This window comes from Schistocerca gregaria, chromosome 8 (genome assembly GCF_023897955.1).
Source record: "Schistocerca gregaria isolate iqSchGreg1 chromosome 8, iqSchGreg1.2, whole genome shotgun sequence".
Taxonomy (NCBI): Eukaryota; Metazoa; Arthropoda; class Insecta; order Orthoptera; family Acrididae; genus Schistocerca; species Schistocerca gregaria.
The window spans coordinates 17,068,638-17,090,639 of NC_064927.1; the positions used below are offsets into that span (position 1 = coordinate 17,068,638).

Below are 22,002 nucleotides of genomic sequence, written 5' to 3' on the forward strand. Positions count from 1 at the left end.
GTCACCTTCACCTTCAAATACAGGTTCCTTGCGACAGACAGAGACGTGGGCAAAGTTTAAAGTTGCTATTTCCATTACATCACGTTAATCAGGAAAACGGTAATTTACATCTGCAGCGGAAAAAAAATTCGGTTCTGCCCAGCGTGGGGCTCGAACCCACGACTCTGAAATTAAGAGTCACATGCTCTACCGACTGAGCTAACCCGGCTGCTTCGGTGAATACTTGCCAGGTAGCTTGTCACACAGTACTCGTTTGGGTTGGGTGGTCCCATACAGAATCTCTCCATGCTGCCTAATGTTTTCCTAACGTCACACTCGTCACGTACTTCACTTTTATTTCATAATCATTTCTGAGAGGTAAAGGAATTGCATGACAACCTGCAGAGCTAGTGGCGTCAAAATTAACACTCATACATGATGTGACTCAAAAGGCGAACGAGTTACTTTCCGACGTTGTTTTAGATGTGCAAGTGCCAGTGGAAACTCGCGGTGACGGCAATCTGCCGACCATTTCGGTAGTTAACACCGGTATTGTAGTGTGTGTTTCAAGCTCAAGAGCATCTCCAAGCAGAAAATGGTCAACAGCAACATTCAGACGGTTTCGTACTGCTCAAATGCTACATTAAAACGGTATGTCTCTTTTTCAGAACTGATAAAACACGACCGTGACAGCATTCGAACCTGTAATCTTCAGATCCGAAGTCCGACGCCCTATCCATCAGGCCACACAGTAACTGACGACCAAGTGCAACTTGTATATGACACATCTCGAAACGCTGACACCCCTGATAATTTGTGTTTTCGTTCTACACAGCCGCTGCCCTTGCTCTTTCCCACCCATTCTTTACATTCAACCTCTTACGTGACCGACCGAAGATAGACTGGGAAACAAGACCACACACTTAGTGCATACGGAATCGAAGGCAAGGGCGTGCCTCGCCGCATTTGCCACGATGGCCATTTGCTACTTCTGCAGAAGCGGCGGCGGCGACGACGACGACGACGACGACGACGACGACGACGACCGCTAGAGGCTCTTACATATGTGAGAAATACATCTATAAAATGTAATTCAGACTGCCTCGTCCCACCTTATGCTGTACCGCTTTGGCAAAGGCTTTATCTGCTCCATTCGCCTTAATCACATCTGAGAGTAATTCTTAATAAAAGGCATGTCGCTAATTGTTCGTCATCACAGATACTGTTTGCTATACGGCCACGACGCGCAACTGATTTCCAAAATTCGACTTCCTCCTTTGAGGATGGAAGTCACGACCTTTGGTTTACTAGTCCAGTGCTCTACCACTGAGCTAAAGAGGCGCGGCCTAGCGGTACTTTTGTGTACTTCGTCCTTACGGTCGTTTGGATCATCAGACTTCAGCTGACAACACTTCATATTACCGACTAATATTTGCAGCTATGGTGACCCATTACTGCTTGGCTACACATCTGACACATAACCGATGTGCTCTCCAAACAACAACACATGCATTTCAGAACATGTCTTTCACACATGTTTACAAAATCACCTTCACCCTCAAAAATACAGTTTCCTTGCGACTGACAGAGACGTGGGCAAAGTTTAAAGTTGCTATTTCCATTACATCACGTTAATCAGAAAAACGGTAATTTACATCTGCAGCGGAACAAAATTCCGTTACGCCCACCGTGGGGCTCGAACCCACGACCCTGAGATTAAGATTCTCATGCTCTACAGACTGAACTAGCCCAGCTGCTTCGGTGAATACTTGCCAGGTAGCTTGTCACACAGTACTCGTTTGGGTTGGGTGGTCCCATAAAGAATCTCTCCATGCTGCCTAATGTTTTCCTAACGTCACACTCGTCACGTACTTCACATTTATTTCTTAATCATTTCTGAGAGGTAAAGGAATTGCATGACAACCTGCAGAGCTAGTGGCGTCAAAATTAACACTCATACTTGATGTGACTCAAAAGGCGAACGAGTTACTTTCCGACGTTGTTATAGATGAGCAAGTGCCAGTGGAAACTCGCGGTGACGGCACTCTGCCGACCATTTCGCTAGTTTACACCGGTCTTGTAGTGTGTGTTTCAAGCTCAAGAGCATCTCCAAGCAGAAAATGGTCAACAGCAACATTCATACGGTTTCGTACTGCTCAAATGCTACATTAAAACGGTATGTTTCTTTTTCAGAACTGATAAAACACCAGCGTGACAGCATTCGAACCTGTAATCTTTAGATCCGAAGTCCGACGCCTTATCCATTAGGCCACACAGTCACTGACGACCAAGTGCAACTTGTATATGACTCATCTCGAAACGCTCACACCTCCTGATAATTTGTGTTTTCGTTCTACACAGCCGCTGCCCTTGCTCTTTCCCACCCATTCGTTACATTCAACCTCTTACGTGACCGACCAAATATAGACTGGGAAACAAGACCACACACTTTGTGCATTCGGAATCGAAGGCAGGGCGTCCCTCGCCGCATTTGCCACGATGGCCATTTGCTATTTCTGCAGAAGCGGCGGCGGCGGCGACGACGACGACGACGACGACGACGACGACGACGACGACGACGACGACGACGACGACGACGACAGGCTCTGACATATGTGAGAAATACATCTATAAAATGTAATTCAGACTGCCTCGTCCAACCTTATGCTGTACCGCTTTGGCAAAGGCTTTATCTGCGCCATTCGCCTTAATCACATCTGAGAGTAATTCTTAATAAAAGGCATGTCGCTAATTGTTCGTCATCACAGATACTGTTTGCTATACGGCCACGACGCGCAACTGATTTCCAAAATTCGACTTCGTCCTTTGAGGATGGAATTCACGACTATTGGTTTACTAGTCCAGTGCTCTACCACTGAGCTAAAGAGGCGCTTCCTAGCGGTACTTTTGAGTACTTCGTCCTTACGGTCGTCTGGATCATCAGACTTCAGCTGACAACACTTCATATTACCGACTAATATTTGCAGCTATGGCGACCCGTTATTGCTTGGCTACACATCTGACACATAACCGATGTGCTCTCCGAACAACAACACTTGCATTTCAGAACATGTCTTTCACACATGTCTACAAAGTCACCTTCACCTTCAAATACAGGTTCCTTGCGACAGACAGAGACGTGGGCAAAGTTTAAAGTTGCTGTTTCCATTACATCACGTTAATCAGGAAAACGGTAATTTACATCTGCAGCGGAAAAAAAATTCGGTTCTGCCCTGCGTGGGGCTCGAACCCACGACTCTGAAATTAAGAGTCACATGCTCTACCGACTGAGCTAACCCGGCTGCTTCGGTGAATACTTGCCAGGTAGCTTGTCACACAGTACTCGTTTGGGTTGGGTGGTCCCATACAGAATCTCTCCATGCTGCCTAATGTTTTCCTAACGTCACACTCGTCACGTACTTCACTTTTATTTCATAATCATTTCTGAGAGGTAAAGGAATTGCATGACAACCTGCAGAGCTAGTGGCGTCAAAATTAACACTCATACATGATGTGACTCAAAAGGCGAACGAGTTACTTTCCGACGTTGTTTTAGATGTGCAAGTGCCAGTGGAAACTCGCGGTGACGGCAATCTGCCGACCATTTCGGTAGTTAACACCGGTATTGTAGTGTGTGTTTCAAGCTCAAGAGCATCTCCAAGCAGAAAATGGTCAACAGCAACATTCAGACGGTTTCGTACTGCTCAAATGCTACATTAAAACGGTATGTCTCTTTTTCAGAACTGATAAAACACGACCGTGACAGCATTCGAACCTGTAATCTTCAGATCCGAAGTCCGACGCCCTATCCATCAGGCCACACAGTAACTGACGACCAAGTGCAACTTGTATATGACACATCTCGAAACGCTGACACCCCTGATAATTTGTGTTTTCGTTCTACACAGCCGCTGCCCTTGCTCTTTCCCACCCATTCTTTACATTCAACCTCTTACGTGACCGACCGAAGATAGACTGGGAAACAAGACCACACACTTAGTGCATACGGAATCGAAGGCAAGGGCGTGCCTCGCCGCATTTGCCACGATGGCCATTTGCTACTTCTGCAGAAGCGGCGGCGGCGGCGACGACGACGACGACGACGACGACGACGACGACGACGACGACGACGACGACGACGACGACGACCGCTAGAGGCTCTTACATATGTGAGAAATACATCTATAAAATGTAATTCAGACTGCCTCGTCCCACCTTATGCTGTACCGCTTTGGCAAAGGCTTTATCTGCTCCATTCGCCTTAATCACATCTGAGAGTAATTCTTAATAAAAGGCATGTCGCTAATTGTTCGTCATCACAGATACTGTTTGCTATACGGCCACGACGCGCAACTGATTTCCAAAATTCGACTTCCTCCTTTGAGGATGGAAGTCACGACCTTTGGTTTACTAGTCCAGTGCTCTACCACTGAGCTAAAGAGGCGCGGCCTAGCGGTACTTTTGTGTACTTCGTCCTTACGGTCGTTTGGATCATCAGACTTCAGCTGACAACACTTCATATTACCGACTAATATTTGCAGCTATGGCGACCCATTACTGCTTGGCTACACATCTGACACATAACCGATGTGCTCTCCAAACAACAACACTTGCATTTCAGAACATGTCTTTCACACATGTTTACAAAATCACCTTCACCCTCAAAAATACAGTTTCCTTGCGACTGACAGAGACGTGGGCAAAGTTTAAAGTTGCTATTTCCATTACATCACGTTAATCAGAAAAACGGTAATTTACATCTGCAGCGGAACAAAATTCCGTTACGCCCACCGTGGGGCTCGAACCCACGACCCTGAGATTAAGATTCTCATGCTCTACAGACTGAACTAGCCCAGCTGCTTCGGTGAATACTTGCCAGGTAGCTTGTCACACAGTACTCGTTTGGGTTGGGTGGTCCCATAAAGAATCTCTCCATGCTGCCTAATGTTTTCCTAACGTCACACTCGTCACGTACTTCACATTTATTTCTTAATCATTTCTGAGAGGTAAAGGAATTGCATGACAACCTGCAGAGCTAGTGGCGTCAAAATTAACACTCATACTTGATGTGACTCAAAAGGCGAACGAGTTACTTTCCGACGTTGTTATAGATGAGCAAGTGCCAGTGGAAACTCGCGGTGACGGCACTCTGCCGACCATTTCGCTAGTTTACACCGGTCTTGTAGTGTGTGTTTCAAGCTCAAGAGCATCTCCAAGCAGAAAATGGTCAACAGCAACATTCATACGGTTTCGTACTGCTCAAATGCTACATTAAAACGGTATGTTTCTTTTTCAGAACTGATAAAACACCAGCGTGACAGCATTCGAACCTGTAATCTTTAGATCCGAAGTCCGACGCCTTATCCATTAGGCCACACAGTCACTGACGACCAAGTGCAACTTGTATATGACTCATCTCGAAACGCTCACACCTCCTGATAATTTGTGTTTTCGTTCTACACAGCCGCTGCCCTTGCTCTTTCCCACCCATTCGTTACATTCAACCTCTTACGTGACCGACCAAATATAGACTGGGAAACAAGACCACACACTTTGTGCATTCGGAATCGAAGGCAGGGCGTCCCTCGCCGCATTTGCCACGATGGCCATTTGCTATTTCTGCAGAAGCGGCGGCGGCGGCGGCGACGACGACGACGACGACGACGACGACGACGACGACGACGACGACGACGACCGCGAGAGGCTCTGACATATGTGAGAAATACATCTATAAAATGTAATTCAGACTGCCTCGTCCAACCTTATGCTGTACCACTTTGGCAAAGGCTTTATCTGCGCCATTCGCCTTAATCACATCTGAGAGTAATTCTTAATAAAAGGCATGTCGCTAATTGTTCGTCATCACAGATACTGTTTGCTATACGGCCACGACGCGCAACTGATTTCCAAAATTCGACTTCGTCCTTTGAGGATGGAATTCACGACTATTGGTTTACTAGTCCAGTGCTCTACCACTGAGCTAAAGAGGCGCTTCCTAGCGGTACTTTTGAGTACTTCGTCCTTACGGTCGTCTGGATCATCAGACTTCAGCTGACAACACTTCATATTACCGACTAATATTTGCAGCTATGGCGACCCGTTATTGCTTGGCTACACATCTGACACATAACCGATGTGCTCTCCGAACAACAACACTTGCATTTCAGAACATGTCTTTCACACATGTCTACAAAGTCACCTTCACCTTCAAATACAGGTTCCTTGCGACAGACAGAGACGTGGGCAAAGTTTAAAGTTGCTGTTTCCATTACATCACGTTAATCAGGAAAACGGTAATTTACATCTGCAGCGGAAAAAAAATTCGGTTCTGCCCTGCGTGGGGCTCGAACCCACGACTCTGAAATTAAGAGTCACATGCTCTACCGACTGAGCTAACCCGGCTGCTTCGGTGAATACTTGCCAGGTAGCTTGTCACACAGTACTCGTTTGGGTTGGGTGGTCCCATACAGAATCTCTCCATGCTGCCTAATGTTTTCCTAACGTCACACTCGTCACGTACTTCACTTTCATTTCATAATCATTTCTGAGAGGTAAAGGAATTGCATGACAACCTGCAGAGCTAGTGGCGTCAAAATTAACACTCATACATGATGTGACTCAAAAGGCGAACGAGTTACTTTCCGACGTTGTTTTAGATGTGCAAGTGCCAGTGGAAACTCGCGGTGACGGCAATCTGCCGACCATTTCGGTAGTTAACACCGGTATTGTAGTGTGTGTTTCAAGCTCAAGAGCATCTCCAAGCAGAAAATGGTCAACAGCAACATTCAGACGGTTTCGTACTGCTCAAATGCTACATTAAAACGGTATGTCTCTTTTTCAGAACTGATAAAACACGACCGTGACAGCATTCGAACCTGTACTCTTCAGATCCGAAGTCCGACGCCCTATCCATCAGGCCACACAGTAACTGACGACCAAGTGCAACTGGTATATGACACATCTCGAAACGCTGACACCCCTGATAATTTGTGTTTTCGTTCTACACAGCCGCTGCCCTTGCTCTTTCCCACCCATTCTTTACATTCAACCTCTTACGTGACCGACCGAAGATAGACTGGGAAACAAGACCACACACTTAGTGCATACGGAATCGAAGGCAAGGGCGTGCCTCGCCGCATTTGCCACGATGGCCATTTGCTACTTCTGCAGAAGCGGCGGCGGCGACGACGACGACGACGACGACGACGACGACGACGACGACGACGACGACCGCGAGAGGCTCTTACATATGTGAGAAATACATCTATAAAATGTAATTCAGACTGCCTCGTCCCACCTTATGCTGTACCGCTTTGGCAAAGGCTTTATCTGCTCCATTCGCCTTAATCACATCTGAGAGTAATTCTTAATAAAAGGCATGTCGCTAATTGTTCGTCATCACAGATACTGTTTGCTATACGGCCACGACGCGCAACTGATTTCCAAAATTCGACTTCCTCCTTTGAGGATGGAAGTCACGACCTTTGGTTTACTAGTCCAGTGCTCTACCACTGAGCTAAAGAGGCGCGGCCTAGCGGTACTTTTGTGTACTTTGTCCTTACGGTCGTCTGGATCATCAGACTTCAGCTGACAACACTTCATATTACCGACTAATTTTTGCAGCTATGGCGACCCATTACTGCTTGGCTACACATCTGACACATAACCGATGTGCTCTCCAAACAACAACACTTGCATTTCAGAACATGTCTTTCACACATGTTTACAAAATCACCTTCACCTTCAAATACAGTTTCCTTGAGACTGACAGAGACGTGGGCAAAGTTTAAAGTTGCTATTTCCATTACATCACGTTAATCAGAAAAACGGTAATTTACATCTGCAGCGGAACAAAATTCCGTTACGCCCACCGTGGGGCTCGAACCCATGACCCTGAGATTAAGAGTCTCATGCTCTACAGACTGAGCTAGCCCATCTGCTTCGGTGAATATTTGCCAGGTAGCTTGTCACACAGTACTCGTTTGGGTTGGTTGGTCCCATACAGAATCTCTCCATGCTGCCTAATGTTTTCCTAACGTCACACTCGTCACGTACTTCAAATTTATTTCTTAATCATTTCTGACAGGTAAAGGAATTGCATGACAACCTGCAGAGCTAGTGGCGTCAAAATTAACACTCATACTTGATGTGACTCAAAAGGCGAACGAGTTACTTTCCGACGTTGTTTTAGATGAGCAAGTGCCAGTGGAAACTCGCGGTGACGGCACTCTGCCGACCATTTCGCTAGTTAACACCGGTCTTGTAGTGTGTGTTTCAAGCTCAAGAGCATCTCCAAGCAGAAAATGGTCAACAGCAACATTCAGACGGTTTCGTACTGCTCAAATGCTACATTAAAACGGTATGTTTCTTTTTCAGAACTGATAAAACACCAGCGTGACAGCACTCGAACCTGTAATCTTTAGATCCGAAGTCCGACGCCTTATCCATTAGGCCACACAGTCACTGACGACCAAGTGCAACTTGTATATGACTCATCTCGAAACGCTCACACCTCCTGATGATTTGTGTTTTCGTTCTACACAGCCGCTGCCCTTGCTCTTTCCCACCCATTCGTTACATTCAACCTCTTACGTGACCGACCAAATATAGACTGGGAAACAAGACCACACACTTTGTGCAAACGGAATCGAAGGCAGGGCGTGCCTCGCCGCATTTGCCACGATGGCCATTTGCTACTTCTGCAGAAGCGGCGGCGGCGACGACGACGACGACGACGACGACGACGACGACGACCGTGAGAGGCTCTGACATATGTGAGAAATTCATCTATAAAATGTAATTCAGACTGCCTCTTCCAACCTTATGCTGTACCGCTTTGGCAAAGGCTTTATCTGCGCCATTCGCCTTAATCACATCTGAGAGTAATTCTTAATAAAAGTCATGTCGCTAATTGTTCGTCATCACAGATACTGTTTGCTATACGGCCACGACGCGCAACTGATTTCCAAAATTCGACTTCGTCCTTTGAGGATGGAATTCACGACCATTGGTTTACTAGTCCAGTGCTCTACCACTGAGCTAAAGAGGCGCTACCTAGCGGTACTTTTGAGTACTTCGTCCTCACGGTCGTCTGGATCATCAGACTTCAGCTGACAACACTTCATATTACCGACTAATATTTGCAGCTATGGCGACCCGTTAATGCTTGGCTACACATCTGACACATAACCGATGTGCTCTCCGAACAACAACACTTGCATTTCAGAACATGTCTTTCACACATGTCTACAAAGTCACCTTCACCTTCAAATACAGGTTCCTTGCGACAGACAGAGACGTGGGCAAAGTTTAAAGTTGCTATTTCCATTACATCACGTTAATCAGGAAAACGGTAATTTACATCTGCAGCGGAACAAAATTCGGTTGTGCCATGCGTGGGGCTCGAACCCACACCTCTGAAATTAAGAGTCTCATGCTCTACCGACTGAGCTAGCCCGGCTGCTTCGGTGAATACTTGCCAGGTAGCTTTTCACACAGTACTCGTTTGGGTTGGGTGGTCCCATACAGAATCTCTCCATGCTGCCTAATGTTTTCCTAACGTCACACTCGTCACGTACTTCACTTTTATTTCATAATCATTTCTGAGAGGTAAAGGAATTGCATGACAACCTGCAGAGCTAGTGGCGTAAAAATTAACACTCATAAATGATGTGACTCAAAAGGCGAACGAGTTACTTTCCGACGTTGTTTTAGATGTGCAAGTGCCAGTGGAAACTCGCGGTGACGGCAATCTGCCGACCATTTCGCTAGTTAACACCGGTATTGTAGTGTGTGTTTCAAGCTCAAGAGCATCTCCAAGCAGAAAATGGTCAACAGCAACATTCAGACGGTTTCGTACTGCTCAAATGCTACATTAAAACGGTATGTCTCTTTTTCAGAACTGATAAAACACGACCGTGACAGCATTCGAACCTGTAATCTTCAGATCCGAAGTCCGACGCCCTATCCATCAGGCCACACAGTAACTGACGACCAAGTGCAACTTGTATATGACACATCTCGAAACGCTGACACCCCTGATAATTTGTGTTTTCGTTCTACACAGCCGCTGCCCTTGCTCTTTCCCACCCATTCTTTACATTCAACCTCTTACGTGACCGACCGAAGATAGACTGGGAAACAAGACCACACACTTTGTGCATACGGAATCGAAGGCAAGGGCGTGCCTCGCCGCATTTGCCACGATGGCCATTTGCTACTTCTGCAGAAGCGGCGGCGGCGGCGGCGGCGGCGGCGGCGGCGGCGGCGACGACGTCCGCGAGAGGCTCTTACATATGTGAGAAATACATCTATAAAATGTAATTCAGACTGCCTCGTCCCACCTTATGCTGTACCGCTTTGGCAAAGGCTTTATCTGTTCCATTCGCCTTAATCACATCTGAGAGTAATTCTTAATAAAAGGCATGTCGCTAATTGTTCGTCATCACAGATACTGTTTGCTATACGGCCACGACGCGCAACTGATCTCCAAAATTCGACTTTCTCCTTTGAGGATGGGACTCACGACCCTTGGTTTACTAGTCCAGTGGTCTATCACTGAGCTAAAGAGGCGCGGCCTAGCGGTACTTTTGAGTACTTCGTCGTTACGGTCGTCTGGATCATCAGACTTCAGATGACAACACTTCATATTAGCGACTAATATTTAAAGCTATGGCGACCCATTACTGCTTGGCTACACATCTGACACGTAACCGATGTGATCTCCAAACAACAACACTTGCATTTCAGAACATGTCTTTCACACATGTCTACAAAATCACCTTCACCTTCAAATACAGTTTTCTTGCGACTGACAGAGACGTATTCAAAGTTTAAAGTTGCTATTTCCATTACATCACGTTAATCAGAAAAACGGTAATTTACATCTGCAGCGGAACAAAATTCGGTTGTGCCCTGCGTGGGGCTCGAACCCACGACCCAGAGATTAAGAGTCTCATACTCCACCGACTGAGCTAGCCGGGCTGCTTCGGTGAATATTTGCCGGGCAGCACGTCACACAGTACTCGTTTGGGTTGGGTGGTCCCATACAGAATCTCTCCATGGTGCCTAATGTGTTCCTAACGTCGCACTCGTCACGTACTTCACTTTTATTTCATAATCATTTCTGAGAGGTAAAGGAATTGCATGACAACCTGCAGAGCTAGTGGCGTCAAAATTAACACTCATACTTGATGTGACTCAAAAGGCGAACGAGTTACTTTCCGACGTTGTTTTAGATGTGCAAGTGCCAGTGGAAACTCGGGGTGACGGCACTCTGCCGACCATTTCGCTAGTTAACACCGGTCTTGTAGTGTGTGTTTCAAGCTCAAGAGCATCTCCAAGCAGAAAATGGTCAACAGCAACATTCAGACGGTTTCGTACTGCTCAAATGCTACATTAAAACAGTATGTTTCTTAATCACATCTGAGAGTAATTCTTAATAAAAGGCATGTCGATAATTGTTCGTCATCACAGATACTGTTTGCTATACGGCCACGACGCGCAACTGATTTCCAAAATTCGATTTCCTCCTTTGAGGATGGAACTCACGACCTTTGGTTTACTAGACTAGCGCTCTACCACTTTTTTTTTTCTCTAACCGACAATCCCCGGTTTAGGAGACCGATGCCTTATCCATTTTTTTTTTTTTTACAGTTTCCTTGCGACTGACAGAGACGTAGGCAAAGTTTAAAGTTGCTATTTACATTACATCATGTTAATCAGAAAAACTGTAATTTACATCTGCAGCGGAAGAAAAATTCCGTTCCGCCCAGCGTGTGGTTCGAACCCACAATCCTGGGATTAAGAGTCTCACGCTCTACCGACTTATTTTTTATTTTTATTTTTAATTTTATTCATCCATGCATGTCACATGTGCGCGAAACTTTCTGCTCGTTTGTACGCAAAATCGCACGAAGCCGGTAGGATACGAACCTACGCTCCCAGAGGGAATCTGATGTCGAGTCAGACGCCTTAATCACTGTTTTTTTTCCCCTACCACTTTTTTTTAACCAATTTTGTTTCTCATTTTTTTAAAGCCAGGTATCCTAGCCCCTTTTCCTTTAGTTTGGCGCCTTGGACCGCTTTTTATTGTTTTTTATAAGGATGCATATCAGTAGGCGCATGACGGGGACAACGAGGGCAGGGGTCAAAGAACTCGAGGCCTGGCCACGATGCCCCCAACATCACTCCCACCAAATGGCTCCTTCAGTGCATTTTAATTGTTATAGAAAAGCGGGTATAGTCGTGTATATTTTTCGCCTGCTCTCTTTATTGTGGTAAGGAGCACTGGTTGTACGACATCTGGGGGTGAGATCCCACTGCAAAGCCGTCATTCGAGTTTTCAGTCAACAGACATTCGAGTAAGAAACATGTGATTATACTGCCATATACAGCGAGCATTTATGAGACACTTATTGGGGGGCAGACGTAACATGAATGGATAAAAGAAGAGGCATTTCCTTCATCTTGAACGTAGATTCATACTTCACTTCTTCATTACCCCTAAATAGTACATTTAGTGTTAGACTGTGCGCTTTAACCAACACCTATTCGTTCGAAAAAAATGATCAACATGTTTCCATACATTTTCCTGTGGTCTGCATATTGCTGAATGTTGCTGTACTCCATTTGCATAAAAAGCTTGAATTCCGTTTCGTCGTCACCACCTATTTTATTGATAATGTAATGGACAAACTGTCCCATTAACCAGTGTATTGCATTATTTTTGGTTTTCGGGTAATATTTAGTTTCAGGTCCGAAAAGCACCATAGGAGTAATGGAATTGGGTGACGTTCGTTGCAGTAGTGCAAGACTTTTCCTGAGCCAATGCCAATTGTTGAGATTTCCAGCACACGTAAATCTATGAATCACAGTGTCAACTAGTTTACATTTCTGACATAAGGGGGTTTCAGCTTTCCCAATTTTATAAAGCCGCTCATTGGTGCTGACAATATTATTGACGGCTTTGTACCATGCCGTTACCACATCTGAATTGAGCCCGTTAAAACTAATATTCTCCCAAATTGCATCCCAGTTATGACTCATATATTTCGTGGCAATTTTATTTTGTCCTTCATATTGTTGTCTTTGTCTCATGATATCTCTGGCTGTAATGTGCAGTGAAGTTCTGAGTTTCTCGTTAACATAGCTCAATTCTGTGTACAAGATCCTAACGTATCGCAGTCGGGGGTTAATTTTTTGTACGTCTGCCGGTGGTTGAAGGCTTTCTGGTTGGACACATTTAAACAATTGTGTAGTAATACTGCCGGGGTTGGCGTGAAATATGTTTAAAGACCTTTTTATGAAAAGCGCAGAAGCTTTATTGCGTATGTCTACCAGTCCGAGGCCTTCATTTCTAGGATGTAAAGTCGCAGTTCTTAGGTTAACCCTGAAGATTTCCCCCTTCCATAAGAAATTTGCAACCCTCGACATTATTTTCTGAGCTATCAACTTCGGCAAGGGAAAAACTTGTGCCATATAGAATGCCTTTGAGAGAATGCATAAGTTAATGAACCTGACCCTCTGAACCTGGTTCATAAGTCGTTGTGAGTTCTCAATAAGTCCCCCTTGAATCTTTGTTAAAACCTCTTTCCAATTGAGGGCTGTCATCCTCATTGGACATGCCGTCAGGATTGTCCCCAGGGTTTTATGTGTGGTAACTGACTTCGCCCAATCGATTTGTATCCGTTCAAGACCCCGCATTCGCAGGATTGTACTTTTATTTTCGTTTGTTGTCGCACCCGATGCGTGGCAGTAGTTTTGAAGAATGGCCCCTAGTGGAATTACATCATCTTGCCCTCTTATGACGACACCAACATCGTCAGCATAGGCTCTAACTACAGTTTTCCTGCCAGTTATAGTTATGCCCTTTAAACTTTCATGAGCACTTCTTAAAAAGGGCTCTAACGACACAACAAACAAAAACATAGATAATGGACTTCCCTGTGGGATGCCGCGGTTTATTTGAATTTGCCGCGTCAGCTGACAGTTGACAGCTAATTTAGCGTTCAGACCAGTAGCAACGTTTTTTATAACATTAACTGTTTTGTGGACGAGTCCCATTTTTGTCAGTACCTCAAATAGGAAGCGGTGATTCACCGAGTCGAAAGCCTTAGTAAAATCTATAAAAAGTAAAGCACGTTTGATATTGGAAACCGATGCTAAGGCGATGATGTCTCTATATTCAGAAATCGTATTAAAAATACTTCTATTTGCTGCACATGACTGATGTTGACTAATTAATTTGTCGGTCAGAGGGGAAAGTCTCTTTTTTAAAATCCTGCATACTACACTCCTGGAAATTGAAATAAGAACACCGTGAATTCATTGTCCCAGGAAGGGGAAACTTTATTGACGCATTCCTGGGGTCAGATACATCACATGATCACACTGAAAGAACCACAGGCACATAGACACAGGCAACAGAGCATACACAATGTCGGCACTAGTACAGTGTATATCCACCTTTCGCAGCAATGCAGGCTGCTATTCTCCCATGGAGACGATCGTAGAGATGCTGGATGTAGTCCTGTGGAACTGCTTGCCATGCCATTTCCACCGGGCGCCTCAGTTGGACCAGCGTTCGTGCTGGACGTGCAGACCGCGTGAGACGACGCTTCATCCAGTCCCAAACATGCTCAATGGGGGACCGATCCGGAGATCTTGCTGGCCAGGGTAGTTGACTTACACCTTCTAGAGCACGTTGGGTGGCACGGGATACATGCGGACGTGCATTGTCCTGTTGGAACAGCAAGTTCCCTTGCCGGTCTAGGAATTGTAGAACGATGGGTTCGATGACGGTTTGGATGTACCGTGCACTATTCAGTGTCCCCTCGACGATCACCAGAGGTGTACGGCCAGTGTCGGAGATCGCTCCCCACACCATGATGCCGGGTGTTGGCCCTGTGTGCCTCGGTCGTATGCAGTCCTGATTGTGGCGCTCACCTGCATGGCGCCAAACACGCATACGACCATCATTGGCACCAAGGCAGAAGCGACTCTCATCGCTGAAGACGTCACGTCTCCATTCGTCCCTCCATTCACGCCTGTCGCGACACCACTGGAGGCGGGCTGCACGATGTTGGGGCGTGAGTGGAAGACGGCCTAACGATGTGCGGGACCGTAGCCCAGCTTCATGGAGACGGTTGCGAATGGTCCTCGCCGATACCCCAGGAGCAACAGTGTCCCTAATTTGCTGGGAAGTGGCGGTGCGGTCCCCTACGGCACTGCGTAGGATCCTACGGTCTTGGCGTGCATCCGTGCGTCGCTGCGGTCCGGTCCCAGGTCGACGGGCACGTGCACCTTCCGCCGACCACTGGCGACAACATCGATGTACTGTGGAGACCTCACGCCCCACGTGTTGAGCAATTCGGCGGTACGTCCACCCGGCCTCCCGCATGCCCACTATACGCCCTCGCTCAAAGTCCGTCAACTGCACATACGGTTCACGTCCACGCTGTCGCGGCATGCTACCAGTGTTAAAGACTGCGATGGAGCTCCGTATGCCACGGCAAACTGGCTGACACTGACGGCGGCGGTGCACAAATGCTGCGCAGCCAACGCCATTCGACGGCCAACACAGCGGTTCCTGGTGTGTCCGCTGTGCCGTGCGTGTGATCATTGCTTGTACAGCCCTCTCGCAGTGTCCGGAGCAAGTATGGTGGGTCTGACACACCGGTATCAATGTGTTCTTTTTTCCATTTCCAGGAGTGTATTTTGTAGTCAGAGTTTAAAAGTGAAATAGGGCGGTAATTGTTTAAACTTTTTGTCCCTTTGTTTTTCGGTAGAAGTACAATTTTGCTGTCTTTAAAATCTGCAGGTATCGTCTGCTCGTTAAAAATCTCATTGCAATGCATGTAAACGTGTCACCAATTAAAAACCAGAACTTTCTGTAAAATTCTACAGGGAGTCCGTCGGGTCCAGCACATTTATTCACCGGGGACTTGGTTATTGTCTCACGAACCTCTTCGTTACTGACTTCAGAAAGGATTTCGTCGTTTTCAGAACTTGTCAATTGTGGGGATAAAACACTGAAAAACTCTTGCAGAGACCCCTCGTGAGGTGGGCTGGAGGAATATAATGCATAGTAGTACTGGTATACTGCATTTAGAATCTCCTTCTGAGACGTCAGTGTTGTCCCATTGGGGGTTTTAAGTTCACTAATAACATTGCGTCGCCTATTCTTTGCATGCCGAAGCAGATTATATAAGGATGTTGTTTCATCATCTACCACCGACTTCGCCTTTGACTTCAGTTTTAAACCTTCCATCTGTTGTCTTTTAATGGCGAGTAATTTCGCTTTGGAGTGTCTGATGTCTTGTAATCTAATGGTTGACACGATTGCCTGTTCATAGAGGTCTCGCAACAAACTGTAATAAAATTCCATACTGTTTTTTAACTCCCACGCTGTTTCTCTGCTGTATCTGATATACACTTTTCTCAGTCTCGGCTTTGCAACCTTAATCCACCAGTCTAATACTGTGGGGTGCCTCTCGATCGATCGCAGACATAAGGTCAACGCATCCGATACCGCGTCTGCCAAATCTTGCTCTTTTAAGAGAGAGACATTTAGATGCCACTGGTTCCTAAAAATCTGAATCGGCTGTGGAGCTAAATTAATGCACGCCTTCATACTGCAGTGGTCACTAAAATATACAGGTACAATTTCTGAATTTAGTAGACATCTTTCCAAGTTTTGGGAAACATAGATTCTGTCTATTCTACTACGCGAAGTCTGTGTTATATACGAATATTCAACCTTCGTTGGATATTTTAGTTCCCATGCGTCATTAAGTTTTAGGTCGGTTACTAGGCGTTTAAGTTCTAAAGAACCGTTAAAATGTGGTTGTTGATCTTTACGATTTAACACACAGTTAAAATCACCGCCCATTATAAAACTGTTTGGGTTTCGACGTAATAAATATATAAGTTCCTCTTTATAAAATGCTGCCCTGTCCTGTCTATTACTATTTCCTGAGGGCGCGTATAAGTTAATCAATGTGGTACCTAAAACGTTAATACTAATTGCCCTTCCAGATTCCAACCGCTCCACTTGAGATACGGGAATCCCTTCCCTGAGCAGAACCGCTGTTCCTGTATGTGTGTCACAAGATACGTTAACAATTGCGGTGTATCCTGGTATTACAAATTCCGTCGTTACAACCTCCTGTAGCAAAGCGATATCGGTTCCAGAGTCATACAAAAATTCCTTGAGAGCAGCTAGCTTTAATGAGGTTCGAATTTTATTTATATTGATCGTTGTGATAGAGTATGCTTGCATCCCTAACTTGCTATTGGCCACGGACAAAGTTGGTCAAAAAAAAAAAAAACTGTTGTACTTTTGGTATGCTGAAATCCGGTTTAGAACTACAGTCATTCAGATCTTGGTAGCAGTCCTAGTAACACGGTCGCTAAACGTTAGTGTGTCTGCCATTGTCATCAAGCACCTTAGTACTGAGGGGCTGTTCGACATTGAGTGTGTCAGGAGGCTCATCTGGAGCACCTTCTCTGACAATTTCATATCGTATATTTTTCTGTGATTTTACGTCCGACTTGTCCGCTTTTTGTTTGGCTTGGGTGCGAGAAACAGTAAGATTCGGTTGTGGTTTTAGCGTACGGCGGTGGACGCCCTGAAAACCCTGACCTGATTTTGTTGTGGCAACACTCGACGCGGCCGCTTCAGCAGCAGTGTCTAGAGAGACCTGGTTTGTAAACACTGCCTGCTGTTTACATGCTACCTTCGGTTGTTGTGACGCTTGCGACGGTGTTTGCTTATTTTCCGGTTCAGGAGTAAACACTTTCACTTGTTTACACTCTGGTGCCGGTTGCTGTGCTGTTGCGGTGTCGCGGTGTTGTTGTTCTACCGCTTCCGCGAACTTCCCGTCGGTAAACAGCTGATTATCGCTGTTTACAGCTGGGCAAGTTGTCACTGCTTGGGGGACTTCTACTTTCTCGCTGTCGGCAGCTGCCGTTGCATTTTCTGGCAGTGAGCGAGATGTATCAGAAACTGCAATTAAATCTACTTGCATTCCGTCTTGGGGCACATGCAGATTTTCATCGCCAGCTTTCTGTTTACGTACAGCAGGAGATTGTCGGGAGGTGTCATCATCAGAATGATCATCTGTATGTTCAAGTGGTCGATTCTTGGTTAGTACGTCTAACTCACGGGCAGAGAAATTACAATTGAAGCGTGTTACCAGGGGTGGAAAATCATTGCCATCAACAGCAATAGTTCCAATACTAGGTACAGGATCCGAACCCTCACCCTGTTTGGCCGTGTTATCGGTTGCCAAAACTTCGCTCAAGGTCATCTTGCGGCGTTGGACTAAATTTGTTTTTAGTACAAAGACACGACGGGGACAGTCCTGCCTTAAATGACCCGATTCATTGCATATATGGCACGTAGGGGTTTGACCACTATAAATCACGTGTGCTTTATGCCCGTCAGCAGTTATATGAGATGGGATATTCGTCTTTACTTCCATCTCTACCGAACGAATACCATTGAAGCTCTGAATTTTAAATTGCTTCGACCAACGTTCGTTAACTATATCCTTTACCTCACCATATTGAGACAGGGCAACCTTGATTTTCTCATTATCTATCTCGATAGGTAAATTTAACACCCGCACAGATCTATAAAGAGCATCAGCTCTCCTGATAGCCACTTTACTTGTAGTGCCGTCTCTATGAAAAAATTCGACATGATACCCGAATTTTCCAATAATTTTATCGACCGAAACGGGATATAAAAACTTTATGAAAACACAGTCGTTGTCAGTATCTAGCTGAGTGGTATGAACCATATCAGAATTTATGCCAAGTACCTGATCAAGCCAATCATGAATTTCCAGAGGAGTCGGCTGAACACGTCGTGTTTCCTTAGCGAAGGCAAAAACCAGCGTATTCTTCCTCACAGTTGTAGCCATGGTATGAAGTAATCAAGGGGAGATTCCGGTAATTACCTAAAACTCCACAAACGACAAATAATCGTCGGTAGAAAAACACTAAAACAGAACAAAGGAGGCAGAAAAAACACGAGTTACACACGAAGAAAATCACAAAACTCAAAAACACCGAAACGCAATGGTAAACACTGGCAAAACACTGACTACACGCAGCAACGGTGACACTTCCGTTCGCGTCGGCAGCTAGAGCCAGAATGAGACTGAGCTAAAGAGGCGCGGCCTAGCGGTACTTTTGCGTACTTCGTCCTAACGGTCGTCTGGATCATCAGAATTCAGCTGACAACACTTCATATTACCGACTAATATTTGCAGCTATGGCGACCCATTACTGCTTGGCTACACATCTGACACGTAACCAATGTGCTCTCCAAACAACAACACTTGCATTTCAGAACATGTCTTCCACACATGTCTACAAAATCACCTTAACCTTCAAATACAGTTTCCTTGCGACTGACAGAGACATAGGCAAAGTTTAAAGTTGCTATTTCCATTACATCACGTTAATCAGAGAAACGGTAATTTACATCTGCAGCGGAACAAAATTCCGTTCCGCCCAGCGTGGGGCTCGAACCCACGACTCTGAGATTAAGAGTTTCATGCTCTACCGACTGAGCTAGGCAGGCTGCTTCGGTAAATACTTCCCGGGTAGCACGTCACACAGTACTAGTTTGGGTTGGGTGGTCCCATACAGAATCTCTCCATGCTGCCTAATGTTTTCCTAACGTCACACACGTCACGTACTTCACTTTTATTTCATAATCATTTCTGAGAGGTAAAGGAATTGCATGACAACTTGCAGAGCTAGTGGCGTCAAAATTAACACTCATACTTGATGTGACTCAAAAGGTGAATGAGTTACTTTCCGACGTTGTTTTAGATGTGCAAGTGCCAGTGAAAACTCGCGGTGACGGCACTCTGCCGACCATTTCGCAGGTTAACACCGGTCTTGTTGTGTGTGTTTCAAGCTCAAGAGCATCTCCAAGCAGAAAATGGTCAACAGCAACATTCAGACGGTTTCGTACTGCTCAATTGCTACATTAAAACGGTATGTTTCTTTTTCAGAACTGATAAAACACGAGCGTGACATCATTCGAACCTGTAATCTTCAGATCCGAAGTCCGACGCCTTTTCCATTTTTTTTTGTCTTCCATGTTTTGCATGTTGTTTCATTTTATTTTTCCTTTCTTTTTTTTTGTATTACTTGATATGCCATAGTTTAAAATTTAGGGGTGACACTCAGATTCAGGCCTGCGGAAAGAAAGCGGGCAGGGGTCGAAACCCGAGGCCTGGCCACGATGACTCCACCGTCCTGTTTCCGAATGGCACCTGTACTACGGCGTCGTACTTTCCCCTACTGTCTCGGTTCTTGGTCTCACGTTTGTTTTTCTTGTTCGTCCTAAATATCCACGAAAACTTCAGTCCAGGTTTAGAAAAGTAGTTTACAGAAAGGTGGCAAATCCAGAAACAGTATATAGGAAATCGGCTAACGAAGGCGACCTTAGCCAACAACCTCCCTTTCAAATGTCAGGCTAAGCATATTTACAAAATCTTCACGGAGTCCTGGCATGCGCAATCGGTTCCAGTAAGCAGTAAGAATGTACTGTCGAAACGTTAGGTGTTCATCCTCTTCATGACAACTAATAACAAAATGTACGAAGTGTCCGATCAACCACATAACGGTATTGAGCTTCGTTCGCGGATAAAAGGAAGAATCGGGCCGTACGATGATGTCAATGGTATAAGCGGTTTCGGCAGTCCTAGTGACAAAAGCCAGTTGTTTCCTGAGCCAAATCCAATTAGCAAGGTGCCCACTGCAGGTGAATCGATGCTCAAGTGTGTCCAGGAGACCACACCGAGTGCAGTTGTCCGTGTCAGAAAGACCAATACGGTGCAGTCGTACGTTGGTGGGGACCAAACCATTAACTACCCTACACCACGTGGACGCCACAGCCATGGTGTGGATCGGCAGACTTTCTTCCAGACGTTCTTCCATGACACTGATGGAGACGCCAGTTCGATTGGATTGGGACCGGCCAGCCCCTCCCAACGGGCAATCCAGCTCTTGGTCGTTGGCACCGGTCGTCGCAAGAAGACGTCACCGAGGTAACTAACCGCAATATAAAATTCCCGAACGTGTTTCAACTTAAAATTGAGGCGACCGACGTCGACAGGTGGAGCAAGGCTCTTCGGACGCATAACAGTAAAAAGTCTGGATGTAATTGAAGTCACTTCTTGCGTAACAATTAGAGTCGTACGGCGAACGTACAAGGCAGATGCCTTGCGAGTAGTGTCAGTGAGGCCCAAGCCTCCGGAGATACGCGGTTTCGTCATAACCTCGTAACGCAACTTGAATAGATGACCCTTCCACATAAATCTGCTAGACAATTGGCGCAACCGTTTCGCCACCATAATGGGAAGGGGGAACAGCTTAGCAACATAATAGGCTTTACATAACATGTATGTGACTAAAATTTTGATTTTTTGCAAAATGGTAGCAGAGCGCTGCTCATGGACCATCAGAGCCCCCTGTATCTTCTCGGTGACAGATTTCCAATTAAGAGCTGCCATTTTGATAGGACACCGATCAATGGTAATCCCCAATGACGTATGGCGATGGACAAAAGTGGCCCAAGGAACATCAGCATGGCGAAACCCTCGAATATCAAGGAACTTACACTTACCCTGATTAAGACGCGCTCCTGAGACACAACAGTATGCATCGACTGCCCCTTTCAACAATGTGCTATCATCACGTTGACAGAGGAGAACAACGACATCGTCCGCGTACGCCTTAACAGTGAGCTTCCCACCAGAGAGGGTCATACCCTGAAGCTTGAAAGCAAGAGTCCGAAGCAGCGGTTCCAGGGACAATATGAATAGCGACATAGAGAGCGGACTACCCTGAGGTACCCCTCGGCGGATAGCAAAGGGCGGCGTCAGCTGCCCATTGACTGACACCCGAGCAGTTATTCCCCTATACAAATTACCAAGAACACCACGTGATGAAGCGTTAAAACCTATTGTATCTAAAACATGATCTAAAAACACATGA

The 22,002-nt window shown here is 45.8% G+C and overlaps 6 non-coding genes across 6 annotated transcripts; all 6 read right to left on the reverse strand.

The window, feature by feature from the left end:
- Nucleotides 1-135: 135 nt before the first annotated feature.
- Trnak-cuu (transfer RNA lysine (anticodon CUU)) lies at nucleotides 136-208 on the reverse strand. The gene has a single exon. It is a non-coding gene; the product is annotated as a tRNA-Lys (tRNA).
- A 3,000-nt stretch (nucleotides 209-3,208) lies between these two features.
- On the reverse strand, nucleotides 3,209-3,281 carry Trnak-cuu (transfer RNA lysine (anticodon CUU)). The gene has a single exon. It is a non-coding gene; the product is annotated as a tRNA-Lys (tRNA).
- A 3,027-nt stretch (nucleotides 3,282-6,308) lies between these two features.
- On the reverse strand, nucleotides 6,309-6,381 carry Trnak-cuu (transfer RNA lysine (anticodon CUU)). The gene has a single exon. It is a non-coding gene; the product is annotated as a tRNA-Lys (tRNA).
- A 2,985-nt stretch (nucleotides 6,382-9,366) lies between these two features.
- Nucleotides 9,367-9,439, reverse strand: Trnak-cuu (transfer RNA lysine (anticodon CUU)). The gene has a single exon. It is a non-coding gene; the product is annotated as a tRNA-Lys (tRNA).
- Nucleotides 9,440-10,889: 1,450 nt separating this feature from the next.
- On the reverse strand, nucleotides 10,890-10,962 carry Trnak-cuu (transfer RNA lysine (anticodon CUU)). Its single transcript has one exon. It is a non-coding gene; the product is annotated as a tRNA-Lys (tRNA).
- Nucleotides 10,963-19,500: 8,538 nt separating this feature from the next.
- On the reverse strand, nucleotides 19,501-19,573 carry Trnak-cuu (transfer RNA lysine (anticodon CUU)). The gene has a single exon. It is a non-coding gene; the product is annotated as a tRNA-Lys (tRNA).
- Nucleotides 19,574-22,002: the final 2,429 nt, after the last annotated feature.